We start from the raw sequence: 7,500 nt of genomic DNA, 5'->3' as shown, positions 1-7,500 counted from the left end.
ACTCGTCAGGGCTTCGCGGCCGGCCGCAAGGACCGGCCATGACTGCCAGACTGACGGCCGAGTATAGGCACGACGCTTCAGCGCCATCCATTTTCAGGGCTAGTTGCTTCGGCAGGTGAGTTGTTACACACTCCTTAGCGGATTCCGACTTCCATGGCCACCGTCCTGCTGTCTTAAGCAACCAACGCCTTTCATGGTTTCCCATGAGCGTCGATTCGGGCGCCTTAACTCGGCGTTTGGTTCATCCCACAGCGCCAGTTCTGCTTACCAAAAGTGGCCCACTTGGCACTCCGATCCGAGTCGTTTGCTCGCGGCTTCAGCATATCAAGCAAGCCGGAGATCTCACCCATTTAAAGTTTGAGAATAGGTTGAGGTCGTTTCGGCCCCAAGGCCTCTAATCATTCGCTTTACCGGATGAGACTCGTACGAGCACCAGCTATCCTGAGGGAAACTTCGGAGGGAACCAGCTACTAGATGGTTCGATTAGTCTTTCGCCCCTATACCCAGCTCCGACGATCGATTTGCACGTCAGAATCGCTACGGACCTCCATCAGGGTTTCCCCTGACTTCGTCCTGGCCAGGCATAGTTCACCATCTTTCGGGTCCCAACGTGTACGCTCTAGGTGCGCCCTCACCTCGCAATGAGGACGAGACGCCCCGGGAGTGCGGAGGCCGCCGCCCCGTGAAGGGCGGGGAAGCCCCATCCTCCCTCGGCCCGCGCAAGGCGAGACCTTCACTTTCATTACGCCTTTAGGTTTCGTACAGCCCAATGACTCGCGCACATGTTAGACTCCTTGGTCCGTGTTTCAAGACGGGTCGTGAAATTGTCCAAAGCTGAAGCGCCGCTGACGGGAGCGATTATTCCGCCCGAGAGCATCCCGAGCCAACAGCGGCGCGGGTCCGGGGCCGGGCCAGGTAGGTCCGTCATCCGGGAAGAACCGCGCGCGCTTGCCGGGAGCCCGAGCGCCCAAAGGGGCGAATCGACTCCTCCAGATATACCGCCGGGCAGCCAGCCAGGACACCGGGGCTCTGCCCAACAGACGCGAACCGAGGCCCGCGGAAGGACAGGCTGCGCACCCGGGCCGTAGGCCGGCACCCAGCGGGTCGCGACGTCCTACTAGGGGAGAAGTGCGGCCCACCGCACACCGGAACGGCCCCACCCCGCGGCGAGTGGAAAGGCAACCGGACACGACCCCGCCGCGGATTGCTCCGCGCGGGCGGCCGGCCCCATCTGCCGAGGGCGGAGGCCAGTGGCCGGATGGGCGTGAATCTCACCCGTTCGACCTTTCGGACTTCTCACGTTTACCCCAGAACGGTTTCACGTACTTTTGAACTCTCTCTTCAAAGTTCTTTCAACTTTCCCTCACGGTACTTGTTCGCTATCGGTCTCGTGGTCATATTTAGTCTCAGATGGAGTTTACCACCCACTTGGAGCTGCACTCTCAAGCAACCCGACTCGAAGGAGAGGTCCCGCCGACGCTCGCACCGGCCGCTACGGGCCTGGCACCCTCTACGGGCCGTGGCCTCATTCAAGTTGGACTTGGGCTCGGCGCGAGGCGTCGGGGTAGTGGACCCTCCCAAACACCACATGCCACGACAGGCGGCAGCCTGCGGGGTTCGGTGCTGGACTCTTCCCTGTTCGCTCGCCGCTACTGGGGGAATCCTTGTTAGTTTTCTTTTCCTCCGCTTAGTAATATGCTTAAATTCAGCGGGTAGTCTCGCCTGCTCTGAGGTCGTTGTACGAGGTGTCGCACGCCACACCGCCAGCCGGCTGTGCACGCTACCGAGAAAGTACCGGTATGCGAACCGCCAGGCGACGGGCGCGCATCGCACGTTTGAGGAGACGCGGCCGGCCCCACAGGCGGCCGCGACACTCCCAGGTCTGCGAAGCGGGGCAAACGCCGCGCGCTTCAGTATACGTAGCCGACCCTCAGCCAGACGTGGCCCGGGAACGGAATCCATGGACCGCAATGTGCGTTCGAAACGTCGATGTTCATGTGTCCTGCAGTTCACATGTCGACGCGCAATTTGCTGCGTTCTTCATCGACCCACGAGCCGAGTGATCCACCGTCCTGGGTGATCTTTTCTCAGTTTCCGCCGTCTCTTTCGAGACGGTCGCATAGGCGGGAGTGAGGCGTGTGGCGGCCCCTGTTCCAGCGTTCTGTGTCCAACGGCCTCACGGCCGACGGGCGTCGTACGGCTCCACACCGGAGCGGACAGGCACTCGGGCGAAAGTCATTCAAAACCGGCGCCAGGCGCCAGGTGCCGCAGGCCAGCCGCTCCAGCGCTTCAGCGCTCGTACCACACAACATTGCCGCTAGTTTTGAGAGGCACGCGTGGTTCCGCACGCGGCGCACGGCTACGGCGAGCCGTACAGGTAGCGTGTTGCGCGACACGACACGCACATCGAAAGACATGCAGTCTAGTCGGTAATGATCCTTCCGCAGGTTCACCTACGGAAACCTTGTTACGACTTTTACTTCCTCTAAATGATCAAGTTTGGTCATCTTTCCGGTAGCATCGGCAACGACAGAGTCAATGCCGCGTACCAGTCCGAAGACCTCACTAAATCATTCAATCGGTAGTAGCGACGGGCGGTGTGTACAAAGGGCAGGGACGTAATCAACGCGAGCTTATGACTCGCGCTTACTGGGAATTCCTCGTTCATGGGGAACAATTGCAAGCCCCAATCCCTAGCACGAAGGAGGTTCAGCGGGTTACCCCGACCTTTCGGCCTAGGAAGACACGCTGATTCCTTCAGTGTAGCGCGCGTGCGGCCCAGAACATCTAAGGGCATCACAGACCTGTTATTGCTCAATCTCGTGCGGCTAGAAGCCGCCTGTCCCTCTAAGAAGAAAAGTAATCGCTGACAGCACGAAGGATGTCACGCGACTAGTTAGCAGGCTAGAGTCTCGTTCGTTATCGGAATTAACCAGACAAATCGCTCCACCAACTAAGAACGGCCATGCACCACCACCCACCGAATCAAGAAAGAGCTATCAATCTGTCAATCCTTCCGGTGTCCGGGCCTGGTGAGGTTTCCCGTGTTGAGTCAAATTAAGCCGCAGGCTCCACTCCTGGTGGTGCCCTTCCGTCAATTCCTTTAAGTTTCAGCTTTGCAACCATACTTCCCCCGGAACCCAAAAGCTTTGGTTTCCCGGAGGCTGCCCGCCGAGTCATCGGAGGAACTGCGGCGGATCGCTGGCTGGCATCGTTTATGGTTAGAACTAGGGCGGTATCTGATCGCCTTCGAACCTCTAACTTTCGTTCTTGATTAATGAAAACATACTTGGCAAATGCTTTCGCTTCTGTTCGTCTTGCGACGATCCAAGAATTTCACCTCTAACGTCGCAATACGAATGCCCCCGCCTGTCCCTATTAATCATTACCTCGGGTTCCGAAAACCAACAAAATAGAACCGAGGTCCTATTCCATTATTCCATGCACACAGTATTCAGGCGGGCTTGCCTGCTTTAAGCACTCTAATTTGTTCAAAGTAAACGTGCCGGCCCACCGAGACACTCAATAAAGAGCACCCTGGTAGGATTTCAACGGGGTCCGCCTCGGGACGCACGAGCACGCACGAGGCGGTCGCACGCCTTCGGCTCGCCCCACCGGCAGGACGTCCCACGATACATGCCAGTTAAACACCGACGGGCGGTGAACCAACAGCGTGGGACACAAATCCAACTACGAGCTTTTTAACCGCAACAACTTTAATATACGCTATTGGAGCTGGAATTACCGCGGCTGCTGGCACCAGACTTGCCCTCCAATAGATACTCGTTAAAGGATTTAAAGTGTACTCATTCCGATTACGGGGCCTCGGATGAGTCCCGTATCGTTATTTTTCGTCACTACCTCCCCGTGCCGGGAGTGGGTAATTTGCGCGCCTGCTGCCTTCCTTGGATGTGGTAGCCGTTTCTCAGGCTCCCTCTCCGGAATCGAACCCTGATTCCCCGTTACCCGTTACAACCATGGTAGGCGCAGAACCTACCATCGACAGTTGATAAGGCAGACATTTGAAAGATGCGTCGCCGGTACGAGGACCGTGCGATCAGCCCAAAGTTATTCAGAGTCACCAAGGCAAACGGACCGGACGAGCCGACCGATTGGTTTTGATCTAATAAAAGCGTCCCTTCCATCTCTGGTCGGGACTCTGTTTGCATGTATTAGCTCTAGAATTACCACAGTTATCCAAGTAACGTGGGTACGATCTAAGGAACCATAACTGATTTAATGAGCCATTCGCGGTTTCACCTTAATGCGGCTTGTACTGAGACATGCATGGCTTAATCTTTGAGACAAGCATATGACTACTGGCAGGATCAACCAGGGAGCTGCGTCAACTAGAGCTGAGCAGCCGGCCGCCCGGGAGTGTGTCCCGGGGGCCCGCGCGAACACGCAAGCGTCCGCTCAATCATTCTGCAAACAGGAGGAGGCTGAGCTCCCCTGCACAATACACCTCGAAACCCTCTCAGGTCCCGGCGGCGCGCAGCGCCGTCCCAAGTACTTGGTCGGGTTCGAGAGAGGCGCAATCGCCCGGAGTTAGGCGAGTAGACGCTTTCGGTGCGACCACCCGTGCTCCCAACTGAGCTTGCCGCTGCCGACAGAGGCCCGGGAGCGTGCTGTCGTGGCATTGCCGGCGGGAGACAACACGCGCCACCTACGGTGACCGGCAGCTCCAACGCCAGCGCCACAGAAGGACAAAAGCCCCACTTGGGTGCCGAAGCGAACTCTCCCAGCACAGCGCACGCGCCAACACATCCGCACAGCTGCGATACAAACCACCAGCGAGAACCGCTGGGGCGACCGAGCAGCAGACGGCGTCGCGGCGCCGAGCGCCGGGCGGCGGCGCATCCTCAACGCACACAGTCCTCAATCGGACCAGCACACTGAAGATGTCCACCGCGCTTCGCACCGGGCCCGCGAGGACCTACTTTGGCCGCACGGCGCCGCGCGCAGGGTGCGCCGGCGCGCAGCTGCGACGCCTGCCGCGTCCGTCGGCCGGCGCGCCTGCCACTGGCCGCCCCCACCAGCCGGCTGTAGCGCGTGCGCCCACGCACCGCGCGGCCAGCACGCCGGGAGGCGCCCCCTCACCGGCCGGGGACGGTCCCACCCAGCCACCGCCGCGTATCGCTTCACACCCAGATGCCGTTCAGTTTCGTCGGCATGGTGGGTATCGCTGGAACAACCGGTTAGTACCTCAACCTATCGTCGCCATCACCGATTCACCCCTAGCGAGAACAACCGCACCACAACAGGTTACCATTTGTTCATTTGCGTAACTTCACCAGAAAACGCAGGCGTCCATCGCCATTTGCAACTTCAACGATTATTGCATGCCTGTGTCAGGTGTCACGCCACACTACGTCTGCCCACATACACGCAACAAAATGTGCACGCCTAGACAATACGTGGAAGGTGGCCCCCGTACGTATGCGATGTCCATTGCTCGAACGACTGTCAACCGGCCTCTGTAGCATGTCGCAGATATGGAACGCGGTGCACCATGCCATCACGGTGTGTGAGGAGAGACGACTAGGTCCGAATACATCAACAGACAGCTCATGCTGATCGCCATCCACGGCGTCCGTTCCTCCCACACGTCTCTATGGCGTACCACACTGCAATCCAGCTCTCATAGGGAGACGACACGTAGCTGCGTGCACAATATTTGCACTGTATGGTCCGCCGTTTTTGGGCGCAGTCGTTGTACGGTCACACATGTGCCACGATGTATCATTCAGTACATAAGGACGAATGTGCAGTACAGATTGTGGTTTACGCGTACGACATTAGCGGACAGTTGACACAGGCCGCACCACAACGTAGCCTGAGTACGTCGCATGCGAAGGGCATTGAACATGCAAAGTTCTCACCAACCAGCTTGCGAAGGCAGGGGGCAAGGTGGGGACGTGGGGAGGGGCGGCATGTACGTCCTGCTGCCATCCACATTACAGTGTACAGCAGGAGCATGTGGAAAGTGAGCAAGACTTGCAAGGTGTTTAACATGAAGCGATACACAGGGGAGCGGGCAGTGCGAGTAGCGAACTATATTGCGAGGGTTGCGGGTGGGCAACACTACACTAATTGAACGAGTCGTATAACAATTACAGAGCAGGTTTAGGCGACAACGTGGGTTACGTTAGGGGACAACGTGGGTTACGTTAGGGGACAACGTGGGTTACGTTAGGGGACAACGTGGGTTAGGTTAGGGGACAACGTGGGTTAGGTTAAGGTACAACGTGGGTTAGGTTAAGGCACAACGTGGGTTAGGTTAAGGCACAACGTGGGTTAGGTTAAGGCACAACGTGGGTTAGGTTAAGGCACAACGTGGGTTAGGTTAAGGTACAACATGGGTTAGGTTAAGGTACAACATGGGTTAGGTTAAGGTACAACATGGGTTAGGTTAAGGTACAACATGGGTTAGGTTAAGGTACAACATGGGTTAGGTTAAGGTACAACATAGGTTAGGTTAAGGCACAACATAGGTTAGGTTAAGGCACAACATAGGTTAGGTTAAGGCACAACATAGGTTAGGTTAAGGCACAACATAGGTTAGGTTAAGGCACAACATAGGTTAGGTTAAGGCACAACATAGGTTAGGTTAAGGCACAACATAGGTTAGGTTAGGTTAGGTTAGGTTACACGTTGTTGTAAGGAAAGGTGTAAGGGGGGGGAGCAGGTTCGTTGATAGTGATTATAGTAAGTGAATGCTTGTGACATGATCAGATTTGTCACGTCAGGATGCACCTTTGGCTTATTAGAGGCGGCGCTCCAATTCTATGCTTGTGTCAGACCTGTGTCTTTGACTCATGTCATTGTTTGTGCGCTGTGACAGGAGGTACTATTGTGATGTTGGGTGCACCGTTGTATAGGACATGTGTGGGTATTGGTGCCTTATCTGCGCAATGGTGGATGTCGAAAGGGGGGGATATTCTATTTTCCGCATGGACCTCCTGGTCTGGTTGTGATAGTGTGGATTGTGTAATGTGGCGGAGAGGATGCACTGGATGTTGTTCCATGCTGGTGCTTACATATTGTATGTGCGCCCGTTAGAAGCAGAGAGTGGTGCGTGATGAGAGTGTCTGGCTGACGTGTGGTTCCCATTGTGGGCACACTCTTTCAGCATGTATACGGACAGTTGTATATATATTCTGTAATTTGATGGCTCTGCATTGATTACTAATCAGCGCCGTGTGTACGGGTAATCTGGTTCCAGTCCAAAATGTTCCATCTGTGTACATTAGTGACAAAGACTCCCCCCATGCAGTGGGGCTCGGTCTGTTATAACTCTTCCGCGTAATATATTTGCCCCACGTTTTTGCGACTGCGAGTGCGAGTGCGAGTGCAACGCGCATGGGGACCGACATGCTGATGGCTCGGTATCGGACGCCGTACAGTGAGCAACGCGATCGCGTCTCTCGCTCGTAAGTGGTACAGGTCGCGGCTCATGTATACGGACAGCGGGAATGTCGCATATTGGAAATAACTCTT

The 7,500-nt window shown here is 56.3% G+C and overlaps 2 non-coding genes and 1 pseudogene across 2 annotated transcripts; all 3 read right to left on the bottom strand.

The window, feature by feature from the left end:
* The window catches only part of LOC124745507, a 4,224-nt pseudogene extending 2,488 nt beyond the window's left edge, over positions 1 to 1,736 (bottom strand).
* A 188-nt stretch (positions 1,737 to 1,924) lies between these two features.
* On the bottom strand, positions 1,925 to 2,079 carry LOC124745510. Its single transcript, XR_007011046.1, has one exon. It is a non-coding gene; the product is annotated as a 5.8S ribosomal RNA (ribosomal RNA).
* A 351-nt stretch (positions 2,080 to 2,430) lies between these two features.
* Positions 2,431 to 4,339, bottom strand: LOC124745499. Its single transcript, XR_007011041.1, has one exon. It is a non-coding gene; the product is annotated as a small subunit ribosomal RNA (ribosomal RNA).
* Between the last annotated feature and the right edge of the window lie 3,161 nt (positions 4,340 to 7,500).

Source organism: Schistocerca piceifrons, unplaced genomic scaffold (assembly GCF_021461385.2).
Source record: "Schistocerca piceifrons isolate TAMUIC-IGC-003096 unplaced genomic scaffold, iqSchPice1.1 HiC_scaffold_322, whole genome shotgun sequence".
NCBI classification, from domain to species: domain Eukaryota; kingdom Metazoa; phylum Arthropoda; class Insecta; order Orthoptera; family Acrididae; genus Schistocerca; species Schistocerca piceifrons.
Note: the sequence above shows the minus strand (reverse complement) of the source record. Positions and strands in the feature narration are given on the sequence as shown.